Here is a 15,980-nt window from a genome sequence, read left to right on the forward strand (position 1 = left end):
TGAGTGTCAAAAACGCAGTCAAATTCAAATAATAACTGTATTCTTATTTGTGCTGGTGTGCTGAAAATAATGACACCAAACAAGGAAAAATAAGCAGTATGTAAAAGTGAAATTAATGAAGGTAAACTCAAAAGGTGTCAAAAACGGCCATTTATAGGTTTGACTTCAGAGTTTTACATTACACAAAGATTGCATTATAACATATTATAACATATGTTGTTAGTGTGATAACATCTGCATTGCATTCATAGAAGTTTCTTCTGCTCTCAGAACAGATTCAGTTGTTCACAGTTTTGGCACACGGTGCATTACCAGGCTGCAAACACTCATAAGGTGCTGAGTTGTGGTCATGAAAAGAACAAAGTGCTTAACGATAATTCTGTGATGCAGTGTCATCAGACTGTTGACAAACACTCAGTTTAGCCACAGTGTGACAGCACGGCTTCACGGAAAGTCATGTTTTGAATTACTTCTCATGTGGTGTTTTCTGCTCTTTATTTCATGTTCATTTACTTGACCAAGCCTCTGATGTGTAAATCAAATCCATGTGAATGTCATCAGAACATATTTTATAATGAAAATTGTTTTCTTTTACTAATAAGTTGAGGATTTGGCATAACATTGAATATAGAAGTTTTCCATCTGTGAAGGTCAGTTTCTATGTTGGATTGTAAACTCACTTTACTAGTCCTCCTTCATTATTCCATCCATTTTGTGCAGTTGATCAGTACCACTGGCACCAAATCAGCCCCGGAGCATGATCCTACCACCACCAGGCTTAACATCTGGTACACGGTTATTAGATTTCAAAGGATCACCTTTGATGCACCAAACATACTGTTGTCATTATATAGCTCAGTCATAGTCTAGTCTGCCCATAAAGCTGTCTTTCCAGAAGCAAATGGCTTTTTTGTGGTTGGGATCCTCTCAGTTCACAGTAATAACAAATTCCCTCTGATCTACGGGGAACTCTTTGGGTCTTCTTCCAGTCCTTGGCAAAGTGGTAACACCTCACCTTTGACACCTTGTAAGATGTTAGTTTCAGTTTATTTTTATGTTAGTTGTTTTAGTTGATTATATGCTGTTCTATCTCGTTTTTTTAATATACGGCTGTTTTAATTTTTACGTATTATGTGTTTTGTTTTATTCTACTGTTTTCTTTTTTAACTTATTTACCGTACAGCACTTTGGTCCTGCGCTGGGTACTTTAAAGTGCTTTATAGATAATGCTGGATTGGATCATCTTCCACACCACTGCAATTTTTGTATTCAACAGGACACATTCACATGAACTTTCAGCACATCCAAAAACCCGTCCAGCTTTGTCACTTCTGAGGAATCGAACACTGTCTTCTCTCTGGTCCACTCCCTATGGATCATTTGTACGCTGGCTACAGGTTGATTTCTCTACCAGGAGTGGGGTTTGAACCCACGTGGACAAATGTCTATTGGATCTTAAGTCCAACGCCTTCACCACTCGGCCATCCTGGTCCGACAGAACTGAGCGGCGTAACAGACACGTCGCCCAACAGTAAAGTCAACACTTGTAATTGTTTATATGCTTTATATATTCTGAGGTAAGTTGATATATAGTCTTACATCATATTCTATAAGGATGTTATGCATTTGTATACTTTCTGCCGAGTTTGACCCATTTAGCAGAAGTCAGCCTGTTTAAGGCTCTGATATCTATTCTGTATGACTTAAAGCAGTTATGACATGGTCTGATTTTCTCACCCAATAAAGGAATATTTCATATATCAGTGTACTCTTCATTCTATCAGAAACAGTTTTCACAGCTCGTACATTTGCTTTTTACACATATGTAGGCATTGAGCCAAATGTAATGTAATGCCAACATATTAAATGAACAATATTTGTCTCTTATGTATAATACATCTATATATACACTGTCAAAGATACTTGTCTTTGAGTAAAGATTTAAGGTGATAGGAAATATAAATAACTGCAACTTGAATCTTTGACACAGTTCAAGCTCACTGCTGTAATATGATCCTGTAAAACACACACACACACACACACACACACACACACACACACACACACACTAAACCAAAATGTCCATCACAGGAACTGAGAAAACAGTCCAACAGAAAATGTCCACGAACAGGACAGGGGCCCTGGAAACCATGCAAAACAAAACAGGCAGGCCAAAGACAAGCATGGGTTGCAGTGAGAAGAGTCCAGAAACATAGTTCGGGGGGCTGACCCTGGTTCCGACAGTACAGGAGCCAAGGGGAAAAAAAGCTGGATGGGCTCCTCGGGGCCTCAATTTTAAATACACGTAGACATTGAGGGCTAGCAGGAGGGGCTATACGCTTACCTGCTGCTCTGGCAGGTAGCTCCATGCCCTCCTGGGTTTTAAATGCACCTTAGAACACACATACATCAACACTACATATGAGCGGGTGGAGGGAGGTTTGGAGTCTTCCTACACCCCGTTCTCTGCGGCCTGCTGGAGCGGGGGGGGCTAGGAGGAGGAGTTGGCCGTCCGACTGGGGTCTGGAATGTGGGGCCTCCCTGCTGCTGCGGAGTCGGGGCAGTCTGCTTCTCCCCACCGCAGGGAAAAGGGTAACATCACCTGGGTCTGGGCGCAGTTTCCCCCTCCAGGGGCAAGGGTACCTAGACCCGGGGCTTAGAGTACGCTTGGGGAGTGTGATTGTGTGTACAGCGTCTCTTTATGTCCGTCTCCACGTTGGGTGAGTGTTGAGTAATTGTATATGAGAGCATGAGGGTGGGAATAGATGTTTGTATCTGTGTGTGCCTGTTTGTCTGTGTCTATATGTCAGGTTGGGTATCAGACGCCACCTCTCTGGGGACATCTCAGGCCCTCCAAGGTTTGGAGGCCCATCTCCCCCACCACTTCCCCTGCCGGTGGCAGACGCCCTCAGACATCGGTGCGTTGGTGGTTCTTTGTGCCCGGGGGTGGGCGCCCAGGTACCCACCGGCTCACTCCTTGGCGGCTGCTTATCGGGGCCTGGAGCCTGGGGCTCGCTCGGGCCACTTCGGGGATGGGGTGCCCTCGGCCTCTCGGCCCGGGGCTCGGTCACTCAGGCACAGCTGGCTGCCGGCGGAGCTCACGGGCACGTCACTGCAACCCCCCCCGGCTTCTGCTCCGCGGCTGCTGAGTGACCCCTCATCTGGGACTCTCCTCAGCTCTTTCTGGGATAGTGGCGCGGCTGCCCCTCTGTTGGTCTTCCTTGGTCTCTTGTGTTCTGGGGGCCTCTGGATGTCTGGAGTTTTGATCTCCTCCATACCTGCTTCATGCCCTGGAGGACGGGGCAGTGGCCCCCCACACCCTCTAGCAGATCATTACATGAAGGAACCTTTTAAAAACAAGCGCGTTCATGCTCACAGGTGCACACACGGGTGATCACACACACAAACTACACCCTTTTTGGCTCCTACCTCAAAGCACACTGTGCGCTGTCGATCTCACGTGCTGCACAATAATGTTTAATATTTAGTATTTACTGTCATATTCCCATATATCATTGTGATGTTGTTTATTACTCTCGTTTTCTTCTGCTTGCTTTCTTTTTTTCCTTTCTCAACAGGTGACCCAGGTGATCGATATATGTATTTTTTGTCTGCTTATTCTGTTGGTTTTTGGTTTTTGCCCTTCTCCCCCGTCCCTCTTCTCAGCTGTTTTTCTTTCCCTCTTTCTTTCTCCCCTTTCTTTCCACCAGTCAAGTCTGTCCCGTATTCAGCAAGTGAAAATAAAATAAACAATAAAAGGTGAATCAAATGGACCATTACGGCAAGGCTGGGATGGTCCATTTGGTAAAGTAAATCCGTTGGGCATCTTTCTTCGCCTTTAGACAATAATTCTGATGGCAAAAGAACCAAACGGGACAGGTTAAAAAGAAAAAAAAAAAAAAAAAAAAAAATTGAACTATGGACTGAGCTGCTAACAGAGCTAATGACTGTGCTATAGACTGAAATGCATACAGTAGTCATGGTGGTGATGATGGTTGTGGCCTTAAGTCTCCTGACCTTCTGGAACACAGGGAGGACTACTGGGTGGGCTCACCTGAGCCTTCAGCAGAAACAGGAACAGGTGCAGGCCTGCCGGACACTGCCACTCCCACCCGAGGAGTAGGTATGGGTGCGGAGACGGGCTGTATCCTGGCTGACCTCACCCTGGGGACCGGCATGGGTGCAGGGGTGGACTGGTTCACAGCCCCCCTCACCATAGAAGCCGGGACAGGCACCGGCAACGGCTGGGCAGCTGCCGTTCTCACCCGAGGAGCTGGTACGGGTGCAGAAACTGACAGGGCCTCAGCCGGCCTGGAAATCAGAGCGGGGACCAACTGGGCCCCAGCCTCCCTCACACGAGGAACTGGTACGGGTGCAGGGGTACGCTGGGCCCGAGCTGCCCTGGGAGCAGGAACACGAGTAGGCAAAGGAGCAGGCTCAGAGAAAACAGTCTTAGAATGGGTAGGCTCAGGATTAATATATACTGGGTCAACAAAAACAGACCTATCAAAAATGAATAATGAATAATGAATTTAGCAGTTTTCGAAGGGTTTGAAGTGTGTGAATTGTCCTTAATTAACCCCCCCTCCCAGGGAGCTGAACGAAAATAATTGTCCCAGTCAATGTCATCATCCAGCAGGGACACACCAAAAGGATCAGAAGTGAGTTTGTCTTTTATGTCCAGAGAAGCGGGAGAAAAACAGTCATTGTAATTCACCACCATAGGTTGGTCAGCAATGTCCAGTTTATGGCGGCGTGTGCGCCGCTTCCTTCGGGAAGGGGAAGCGGGCGGAGAAAACAGCTCAGCCTCTGGCGTGCAGAACGGCGACGCCGAGGCTGGAGCGTGGGCATCTGAAGAGATGCCGAGAATTCCCACCTGAAGGAAACAAACAAAACCCAAAGAAAGAAACAAAAAAAGCAACATTTTACAACTTCAACCTAAAGCGCTCTATCTATGCAAGATAGCACGGGGAGCAGGTGAAGCAGCAGGTGGGGGCTTTCGGCAGCTCCGGGGACCGCCGAGAGCCAGCCGAGTTCCTCGGAGAATCCGCCCATAGTCAGGATTGCGCCACGGCCTCAAGCGAAGCTCCTCCTCCAGCTGGGCAAAGGCAGCATCCTGACGCTCACGCAGCTGAGAGCGGTTTGCTGGGTCCGTGTAATGGTCGCAATCTTCTGTCATGTTTCGGCTGTGTGGCAGGCAGGAATTGGACCCAAACGCAAACTCACGGGGACAGAAATTGAACTCAAAAGCACAGCTTTATTGCTAGAAAACAGATCACAAACAATATAAAACTAAACTGGGAAAAACTAATTGTAATGTACACCAGGAGACACGGGGAGAATCACACACAGCATGAGGGAGACCGCAACACTGACATAGAGAAACACAGGGCTTAAATACACTGGGAAATAACGAGGGGAATGAGACACAAAAGGAGAGCACAGCTGGGGGAAATCAGAACTGATGAGACAAGGAAGCAAAGTAGGATACACTCACATGAGACACAGACCTTCAAAGTACAACAGGAAGTAGCACAGACACAGACTTGACTAGGGGAGACAGAGCAACTAAGAAACACAGAGAACAACAACAAAGAGACACAGAGGGCAGCTACTACATACTCAGAAAACTAAACAGAATACAAGAAAGCCAAACTAAGACGCTAGACTATAGAATAAACTGGGGCAACAAAGAGAACTAAGATCATAATACAAAAACTCTGAGACACAAGAAACTCAACACTGGGTCACCGACCCAGGACCGTGACTAGTGCTGGGCGATATGACGATATATATCATGTGGACGATAGAAAAGTGTCTATCATGCCATTTGTCTTCTATCGTTTCTATCGTTTCTAACCCGAATTTTACAAATTATTACATAAAATATATCATTAACCCTTTACAACCGGTCGGAGCAGGCACACTCCGTTTTCCCTAACTATTTTTAAATCCCTGTAGAACTGTAACCACGTAAGGTAGCGCAATAATGTTTTTTTTTTTTTTTGCATATGAAACCGTAGGAGTTGTACTTACATCTTATTCCATTAGCTTGCCCTAGGCCACGGTTTTCTTCCACATATAGCTTTCCAAAAATTGCATAAAAAGCACTTCCAGCAACAAAAACATAATATTCCAGACTTGCAGCAACAAAAACATAATATTCCAGAAACAGGCTTTGCCGATCCGATCAGCTGTTCATAACACTTCCTACGTTGGAATATAAGTCAGCGCGAACTATCGCATGTCCGCCATTACCTGTCCAAAACCGGAAGTGACGTCATTTTCGCGGAAAATGTAGTTTTTTAACCTTCAAAGTCTATGTTGGTGTTTTTAAAAGTCATGTTTGACTTTATGCTCTTCTGTATCGTTTCTGGGATGCTTAGAAGTCAAATTACACTGTTGGAAATAGTTTATTTTGATGCACATGCTGTGTTTTTGCAAATTTGCATTTATTTATTTTCATTTTTCCTGTAGTATATAAAAATTTGTGTATCTCAAAAATAAAACTATGAAGACACTCAAAATAAATAAATGTAAAGATAAGCTCTGGTGGACTTGGTTCTATGGTAGGTCTTAAAGGGTTAAATAGCCTGTGCAAATATATTAGTGTTGTCTTCTCACTATACATACTCTTAACTTTATGCAAGAGAAAATAAAGTATAAAAAATGATATTTTACGCAAAGAAACTCTGTCTTGTGGTTTTGCAACATGGTGCTGCTTTACGTGCACCCGGATTTGCGACATGCTTTACAGTAACTCAAAACAAAGACTGCACCCTCTCCACTCGCAGTTTAAAGACTGCGTACTTTCCAGATGACCACGGGTCAGGTGGTATATCATGATATATATCGTTATAGTGATATAAAATAATTCATATCGTGATAAATATTTTTTCCATATCGCCCAGCACTAACCGTGACAATAAGTAAAATAACCCAAAAAGCTAAAAGAAACACAATATCAATCTTTCATTACAGTTTGAATTTTCTAATTTTGTTTTTCTACCATAACTCTTCCAGATTCATTAATGTTAAACAACTTCAATAATTCAATTCAGTTTTATTTGTATAGCTCCAAATCACAACAACAGTCGCCTCCGGGCGCTTTTCAATAATGACTGAAACATTATTTTCACCACTATTTGAGCTTATTTATTGTCTTTTTGAAAGGGCTGTGACACTGACCTCTGTCTCTGTGACAGGGATCTGGGTCCGTCCAAGGATTTCTTTTCTTTTACTCTTTGTTTCTTTTGCTGCCCAATCCATGAGAAAGATTTATCTTTTTTTGTCTTTCATGTCTTTATACAAATTGGTGATGTTGCTGCTATAGTAGAAAATTTCCTTCTTACACACATCATGTTAACAGTTTTTTCATCTACAGCTGTAAAGTACGTGATGCTCCGCTTTCTCACTGCCTGGAGCCTACAAGGCTCTGCTTAGTGCTGCTGAGTCCTGTGACCACAAGACAACTGGCCAGATCATAACAGGGACCACATGTAAACTGTACTGACAATGCTCCAAATTAGGAAAATCACCTTATTTTTTTACTTTACTGATGGATGAGTGGTCAGTTGGTAAACCTGCAGTGGTTCAGACACTTGTTGGTTGTCTGTATATACTTTTGAAAAACAAATATATACAGACATATGTGAAAAAGTGTTTGCCTCCTTACCGATTTCCTATTTTTTGTATATTAGTAACAGTTAAATGTTTTATATTAAATATTGAAACATTTATATGTGATAAAACAAATTATAACATAAATTAACTGCGGTGTAGTACATCTGTGGATCATCTGAACTCATCTTTGAAGCTGAGTTCAATTTCCTGATTATTGCCACCCCTGTTCTCAATCGAGAAATCACCTAAATGAGGCTTAAAGTTGTGGGACTCCAGCGAACCACGATAATGAGAACCATTATCCACAGATGAAAAAAAAACATGGAACAAACGCGCGTCACAGTAGCACGACTGGCGCATTTGACGCGCGAATGAAAATATGCGCGCAAGTTTTTGTGTTGCATTTTGTGCATTTGCGCGTATCGCGTCTACCGCTCGAGTTGGAAAAATCTGAACTCCAGCGTCAATTCGTGCCGCGACAACCAATCAGGAGCCTGGTGACGTGGCTCTGACCTATAGGTCAAAGGGGCAAATCCAGCCAAAGCCCTTCACTCTTCATTTAATATGGAGGAAGGGCTAATCAACGCTGTAGGACACCAGCTGCTTTCTGTACTGAGACAGGAATAAAAAGGACCTACTTGGAGGAAGATATGTGAAGAGATCGGGCAACCTGGTAAGCTCATTCATTTCTCTGTTGAAATTTTTGACTGACCCGAGAAAGCTGTGCTAAAGCTAGCAAGCCTGCCCACTGCTGTGTATGTTGTCATATAGGAATATATGTTATTGTTTATCAATAAACAGTATACAGTGGTCCCGCTGTTCATCCGTCACTGCCTCGCTTTTTCGCAGAGTTTTTTATTGCACAGTACAGCTGTCAACAATGAGCATTGCATTCTGCAGCCTGATTGACAAATCTCCTCCATGTCGTGTCTCCTGCGCTTGCCAAATTTATGTTTATGTTTGGTTTTGATAACCATCACGTCCAATAGAAAAAAACAGCACAAAAACACCCATAACTATGACCCTCATTCGGAAATAGACACCTGCACCGGGTAGGAAAAAGGCGCACAAAAGTGGCAGGCAGAAGAAGACAAAACGCGGCATAAGTGCGTGGCGAGGGGCTAGTTATTCTGAGAACCCCTGCTGCAATAAATGAGGGACCAATGTAAATACTTTCTCTATGACTATTGTTTTCAACCTGTCAACATTTAATATCGTCTTGTCTTTACCTGTCCATGTGACTGCTGACATTAGGAAGCTGTCACTAAACTGCTGTCGCTGCCAATGACTGTCATGTCCCCCTCGAGTGTTAGCCCCCCTCCAGAGCTCTAAAGCACAGGCTTTAATAAGCCCGGCAAGAGAAATGCCAGCTTCCTATGCAGCCTGAGCTGAGAACATTGGAGTGACAAAGAAGAGGGGGGCGAAAGTCTGATGCACACAGGGAAAAGTTAGAGAGGAAAAGAGAGAGCAGGAAATTATTCTTACTCTTAGGACGTATATGGCCCAACAGGCCTAGCAGTCATGATACAGCTGAGCTACATCCTCCTGGAAAGCAGCTACCATTACAGTCTCCCCCATCTGCTGGAAGGCAGACGCTTCAAAACAGAGTGAGAAGTAAAGAGAGACGGCAGGAACTCAAACTAAATTAACGCCATATTTTATCTTTAATAATCATATATATTGCTTTACCCAAACAGCTTGTTCTTGTGTTTCTTTAAACTACCATCTCTCTTAAACCAACTTGAATTGAATAGTGAGCACAGCCACTAGGCATAATAATAATAATAATAATAATGATAATGGATTGGATTTATATAGCGCTTTTCAAGGCACCCAAAGCGCTTTACAATGCCATTATTCATTCACGCTCACATTCACACACTGGTGGAGGCAAGCTACGATTGTAGCCACAGCTGCCCTGGGGCAGATTTTCCTCTTATTTTCGTTCACTATGTGCATTTGTTTACCAATGGAAGTGTTGATCATGTGGTCCTCAGCTTTTATATGATATATCTGAATGTAATTATGTAACAAAAAGACAGGGATGGGAGGGAGGGAGACGGTACCTGCACTGATGTTTAAAAAGAAGGAATAGGAGGAGGAGGGGGGGGTGGAGGTGGTGGAGCACTCTGATAGGGGGAAAACAGAGATTTCAGCAAAGCTCAGTCCAAAGCACTTTCCTAATGATTTCCCTGTAACATTAGTCCTCGAGGACCCCGTCACAGCAGACTACTGTGAGCGCCACCAGACAGTTAATGAGACAAAAATGCGACGCTCTTACAGCCAGGAGGCTGCTTCCAGATGACGCTTGATTCATTTGATTGATTATCTGTGAATAAGTCTTGAGCCTCTCCTCGGTTCTTTATATTTTGCCTGTACTGAGCCAGATGTTCTTCTTAAGCAACCTTTCTTTACACTTTCTGAAGGTCATTTAAAGTTTTTTTCACCCATTTTCAGTCCAGTCCTTGTACCTGATCACTTTGAGAGTGGTTTTTTTTGTGTTTTGGGTTGTTGTTGTTTTTTTGTTTTTTTTGTTAAGCCACTTAGCCTAACTCAAGGGATAAACCCGAGTTGTCAAATACAAAACAAAACACACAACTTAGCAAAGAACAAATTTTCCATTTTATCTTTAGGTACTTTGTTACTAGCAACCTGTCATAAAAACACACCATTTAATCGGATTTCTTTGGACTGGTAGTAAAAGTAGGAGACAGAAAAAAAGGGGACAGGCTGAAAAATCTATCTAAAGTGGAGGAACAGTACCTGAAAGTCATGTAAAAAAAACTTCAGCAAACACCTGACACAGGACCTGAAAGATGCACCTGGTCCTTCAGTTGATCCATCTAGTGTTCCTCAAAGCCTCATCTCATGGTGTCAGTGAAGGGTGGCTGTCAAGAAGCCATTATTAAGGAAGGGAACAGGGAGAAAAGGCTGAGGGATGCCAAATTACACAAGAATTGTGTGGGATCATCTCGGCAGAGAATGGAACAAAAAGGCAGCTAATATCGAAAGAAGAGCTCTGAATGTCCTTAAAGAAGCCCGGAGAACTATTCCTGAAGACTACTTAAAGGAATTCCAAAGAAATGTGCCTGAGAGAGTTCAGGCTGTGCTGAAGATAAAGATGCTCAAGCTCATTAGCTCATTATATCAACTCTGTTTTTGCCTTTTATACTGTATTTTCATGTACGCTTTTCAAATTTAAACTGTTGCACCCGTTTCCCATTACCCAGCAAGTCATATGTTAGAATTGAGGTGTGGCTCAAAGTTTTGCACAGTCCTACATTTCACAACTATAAAATGATTTGGCACCTGATAAACCTTTAAAAGCACTGACCTGCCTCTCCAACTATCTGTTTTAAACAACACGCACTTACCAGCAGTTGTGTTGCGTTTTCGTCAGGTTAGCGGCTCAGACCTAAAACAGCCCTACATTCAGTTCTGGACCCAAGCTGACCCATTAAATTACGTGGTACTCCTTTTATTTGTACTCATGTACTCAGGCATAAATTATCAGGTACAAACTGTAACACCCAAACCCACCCTGTCATTACACCAGCATCAGTTTACATTTTCAGACTGGAGTTGTAGCAGCGGCTACGCTCGGAGAATTTTGATGCAGGATCTTTGGCTGCCAGCAGGCATGCCTCCCTGTGTATTTGATTTTTATTTTTTTAAACTGATGACTGAAGGTAAAGGTTTCACCACACATCTGTCAGCTGTCAATTAGGGCACTTTAAGTCTCAGAGTGCGATATGGGTCCTTGCGGTGCTTAGTCAGGGGCAGAGTATGTTTTCTGTTGTAAGAGTCAAAGTGATGTCTGCACAAGCTTTTAAGCTAAATAACACAAAGAGGAGCTCTTTTAAAACAAGAGTGAGACTGAGAGGCCTGCTGCAAGAAGATACACACCCAAGTGCTGAGATTGTAAAGATGAAAAGTGAGCAGAGGAAAATGAGCGTTTCAGGAGAAGGAGGCAGTTTCCTCTTTTTCCCCTCTGGCAGCCTCACAGCAGGGAGTTATGAGGTAGCCCCAACCTACCTCACATCTGCCCGCTGTGCAAGAACAAGCTCAGCAACACAAGCATCCTCTCTCTTTCGCGAGTGCATACGTGCACATCTACAGTGCTGCATGCCAATGAACCCATTTTCTTGGAGCACCTACACAAGCTGCAATATACAGATCATGTTTCACAGCGCTACAGCGAGAGGCAAACACCTCCCTCTGTTTGTGCTTCATTCTAGCTTCTCCCTTCTCTTCCCAACCACACACACCAACACCTTTCTCTTGTGAATTTTATTTTTATCCTTAAAATAAAGACAACTATAAATTAGGATAACCAAACCTGATTTATTACCTCCTACACCTCCCCCACTGTGTGTTCAACAGGAAGCTAAAGACTGGTGCTGTTAAAGTGTTCAAAAAACAGCAGGAGCTCGGTGTGAGGCCACAGTGGGCCAAAAAACACACACAAGATGACCTCCAGCAAGGACAAAATGTATCTGGATGTCTCTGTGAGCATCTGTCTCACTGTGTAAGTGTGGCACAGTGTCTGTGCGTGCACGGCTGGAGAAGAGATACAGCACAGCTGAAAGCCAGCACTCAGACGAGGACCCGGTGCATCGTCTGTGTCTCATCTCAGCCAGTTTACTTACAAACTCTTTAAGTTTGAATTTTAAAGCCAATAATGTGCACAGGGCAGTGATTTTTGGGATTTAAAATGAAGATAAACTATTCCAATCTCTGGAGCCCCAATTGTGTATCTCACACACACACAAACACACACACAGTCCTGAATTAAGTACTGTCTGAAATCTCATCCAGACGTTCAATGGGTACACAAAGGAATTCTTCGGCAGAAGGTGAAAGAAAATGGCCCACAAGTTAATCCAAAATGACCGTTTTCTCAACAATGGCCATCAACGGTGATATTGGCACCTGTGACAAGGTTGAAAAGAACTGTGGGTAATTTGGTTTCACAAAATGAAGCGCGCGCACGCACACACACACACACGCTAAGTTCTCCTCCTGCCTTTATTCAGCCCAACTGTTGAGCACGATGACAAATAGAGCCGCAGAATTGTGCTGCTCTGTAATTACATTGAGACGTGGGGTCAAAATTCCCACGTAGACTGAGTGAGATGAAATATAAATTGGCTCTCCTCTAACTGACTTTATAGAAATAATTACATAATAACAGTTATAAATGCAGCTTAAATTAAAAAAAAAAAAGGACGGCTCTGTTAAGCAGCATACGAGAACTAAAGTGTAATCCCAGCACATTTAGCTTAGCTTGCACCGATTCTTTAGAGATGACGACTGTGGTGGGTAATTAAGGGCAAAGAATATACAAGTTGCATGAAAAATGGAGGCCACATTACCTTTCCAAAGCTCCCTTTCCCGATGGCCTGCAGTATCTGGAAGTGGTCAAAGTTTACTGTGGAGAAAATGAGAAGCAGTTAGTGAGAACGCGTCAGTTTGAGCTGAGCTATAAAACAGGGAACATGACATGTACCGCACTGTGCAAAAGTCTTGAGCCATCCCTCATTTCTTTATTTGCTTCCAGGGATCCGGACTTCCCTGTAATCTTTAAAGTGGTATTAAGGAATAGCTCTCCAGGCTTTTTAAAGTGTTTCTGATTTTTAATCCAGGGATTGTATTTGACCAGTTTTTGTCTGTTAAGACCCTTCACACTAATCTATGAAGCATTCAAACATAAACAGACACCTAAGTCACGGAAAGGACCAGAAAACTTAACAAAGAACCAATTTCAAATTGTATCTTTACACATTTACTTGCAGCCTGTTGCAAAAAAACAAAACCCCACATCATTTGTTCTCACTTCTTTAGTTAAAGAATGCAGTTAATAACACTGTTAACACAGACTGACCTGGCAAAACATGAAAAAATAAGGGGGTGGTTCAAGACTTTGCTCGGTACTGTATGGGAAATGGAAATCCAGACTCTTTCTGTGCACTTCACAATGTATCGCTGCACTTTGGCAGTACTGTGCATATTAAATGTTTTTTTCAAAGAATTAAAAAGTAGGAGCACAGTGGGAGAGAATAATGCGTGTGTTGGATAATGAAACGTGAAAGATTGAAAGGTGGAAATAATGAATCACAACAGTCAAAATGTGAAAAACAAAAACATTTTCCCTGGAGGATCTGTACAGTGACACACCGTCACAGTATTGACGATTAGCAAGCAAAACAAAACCCCAGAAATAACATTTATTAAATGAAGACTCAGCTAAACCTTTTTTAAACTTCACATCTGAATAACAAATAACACACGCAGCACATAGAAACAAATATCGAAAACGAGTTAGATCCCAGAAAGTTAGACACACTTTCATAAGTTTTATGATCGACTTTTACGAGATAAAATTTGAGCAAGTAAAGACATTTCACATGAAGACCAGAGGCAGGAGAGTTGTATTTCAGAAAGACATCCAGCTCAGAGCGCTGAACTCATTCATCTTATTTTATTTTCCTATTTCAGTATGCATAATAACACAGCCAGATGTTTTCATTCATTGCCACTGGAGCAGATGCATGTTTGTGTTCTGCAGACTGATTGAATCCTTCTGTACGCAGCTTAAAATCAGTCCTGAGGGACATGGTTGAATGGAAGTGGTGAGGAAGAGTGTCATGTTTTTTCCTCTGTAATAAATAAACTAAATAATAATGTTTTCCAAATATATTTTTATGAGCGCTGAACATGTGATCAAGATTAGACGATAAATACAAGATTAATTTCACTATTCTGCTGTATTTCTACTTAACACCCATGTGACTCACTTTTGAATTAAATTAATGCAACGTGTGAGACTAATATTTTTAATCAGATCTCAATTTATGCAATTTTAATTCCAAAATATCCATCATAGACCCCAGAAAAAAGCATGAATAAAAAGAACACCCAATCCATGATATTAAAAAAGCCTTGATCATTAATAGCCAGTCTTTTTAATATCAACCAATAAGAGTAAAGTTAGCTTAAAGGCAAAAAAGCCAAACCCCTGTTTTTCAGGCAGAGGAGAAAAAGAGGGGCTTGGTGTAAGATAAAGAAGCATTTTTTTTAAACTGTGAATCGTGCAAAGCTACTCTAGTAGAGTCCAAGAATAAGAATATCATGTTGGAAATGAGCATGAGGATGATCAAAACACATTCCCTCCAACAAATAAATACCATAGAGAGCAGAGCTGCTTCATCATTTAAAAAAACAAAACAAAACAAAACAAAACAAAACAAAACAACGTCTTTGGCTGAGCACAAACAAGCGCTCAGCAATCAGATTAACCAACAACAGACACGATTTCTTCCAACAACTCAGAGTAAAGAGTAATGAGCTAACACTGAGTAACTGTTGGCCAGTAAAATCAACAGTTGCTGACTTTCACATTCAGCAGCTCATTAAGACACTTCAAATAAATCTAATTAAGACATTTAAATGTTGGTTGTATTTTCCTTCCTGATGCATGTGAAAGGTTAAGACTTACATCTCCAAATGTACTGGAACTGATTTGAACCAAAGGACTCAGCCACACTGTTACTATGTACTGCATAAACATGTTTACCGATGAAGGTAAATCAGATGCTGTCCTGACTGTGTGGCTAAATTTTGTGCTGAAAGCATCCAATCAATTTAATACGATTAACTTGCTATGAGAGGTTTTTACTCCAAGTGTGACTTTTTCTGGGTTCATACACCTTTCAGGGTCAAATTCAAGCACTTTGTAAGCACGTTCAATGTCCATTTTCAAACTTTTTAAGTTCATTCATTCAAAACTAACTGTAAGATGCTTAACTACATTGCAGTCTGTGTTATTGTTGTAGTCCTAAATTATCACCTTTAAAGTGTTTGTGCTAATAACATCATGTACAGTAAGACAGGCATAGAGAACAGCACTGACTGGGAGAGGCTTTGAACAGATGACATACTCAGTTCAATTCAACACTTTAGACTTTAAGAATGCACAAGCGTCTTTCTATTTATTTAATCTATCATCTGTGATATTATTATGTACAGTTATAATGTACTGTTCATCTCCCTTAAATAAACAGGCAGCCTTAAAGTATGAAATAGTCATTTGTCTACTACTGTCTCAGGGGCTGATCGTGCCCCACAGGCCTCAATGTGAGCTTGAAGCCATTATGTTTAAGTTGTTTAATGATAAACAGATTTTGAATGAAAGCGAGGAAACTTCGGTAGCACAAAAAAGTGGCTTTTCTTTGTTCCCATATGGTTCAGTCATATTACCGTTATTTCCCCCTAAGGTGTTCCCAAAGACACCAGGTTAATACTTGAAGAAGCTGCAGCAATACACAAAAATATAATCAATATCCTATTTACTTGGT

At 42.1% G+C, this 15,980-nt stretch overlaps 1 long non-coding RNA gene and 1 other non-coding gene across 2 annotated transcripts in view; both read right to left on the reverse strand.

The window, feature by feature from the left end:
• LOC102077486 (uncharacterized) overlaps positions 1 to 15,980 on the reverse strand; it is a 32,352-nt gene that overhangs the window by 15,602 nt on the left and 770 nt on the right. The window contains exons 2-3 of the long non-coding RNA XR_003216263.1: positions 12,999 to 13,054; positions 4,718 to 4,876 (exon numbers count right to left, since the gene is read on the reverse strand). This is a non-coding gene — a long non-coding RNA (uncharacterized LOC102077486). The remainder of the gene's footprint in view (positions 1 to 4,717; positions 4,877 to 12,998; positions 13,055 to 15,980) is intronic.
• trnal-uaa (transfer RNA leucine (anticodon UAA)) lies at positions 1,409 to 1,491 on the reverse strand. The gene has a single exon. It is a non-coding gene; the product is annotated as a tRNA-Leu (tRNA).

This window comes from Oreochromis niloticus, linkage group LG23 (genome assembly GCF_001858045.2).
Source record: "Oreochromis niloticus isolate F11D_XX linkage group LG23, O_niloticus_UMD_NMBU, whole genome shotgun sequence".
In the NCBI taxonomy this organism is placed as follows: Eukaryota; Metazoa; Chordata; class Actinopteri; order Cichliformes; family Cichlidae; genus Oreochromis; species Oreochromis niloticus.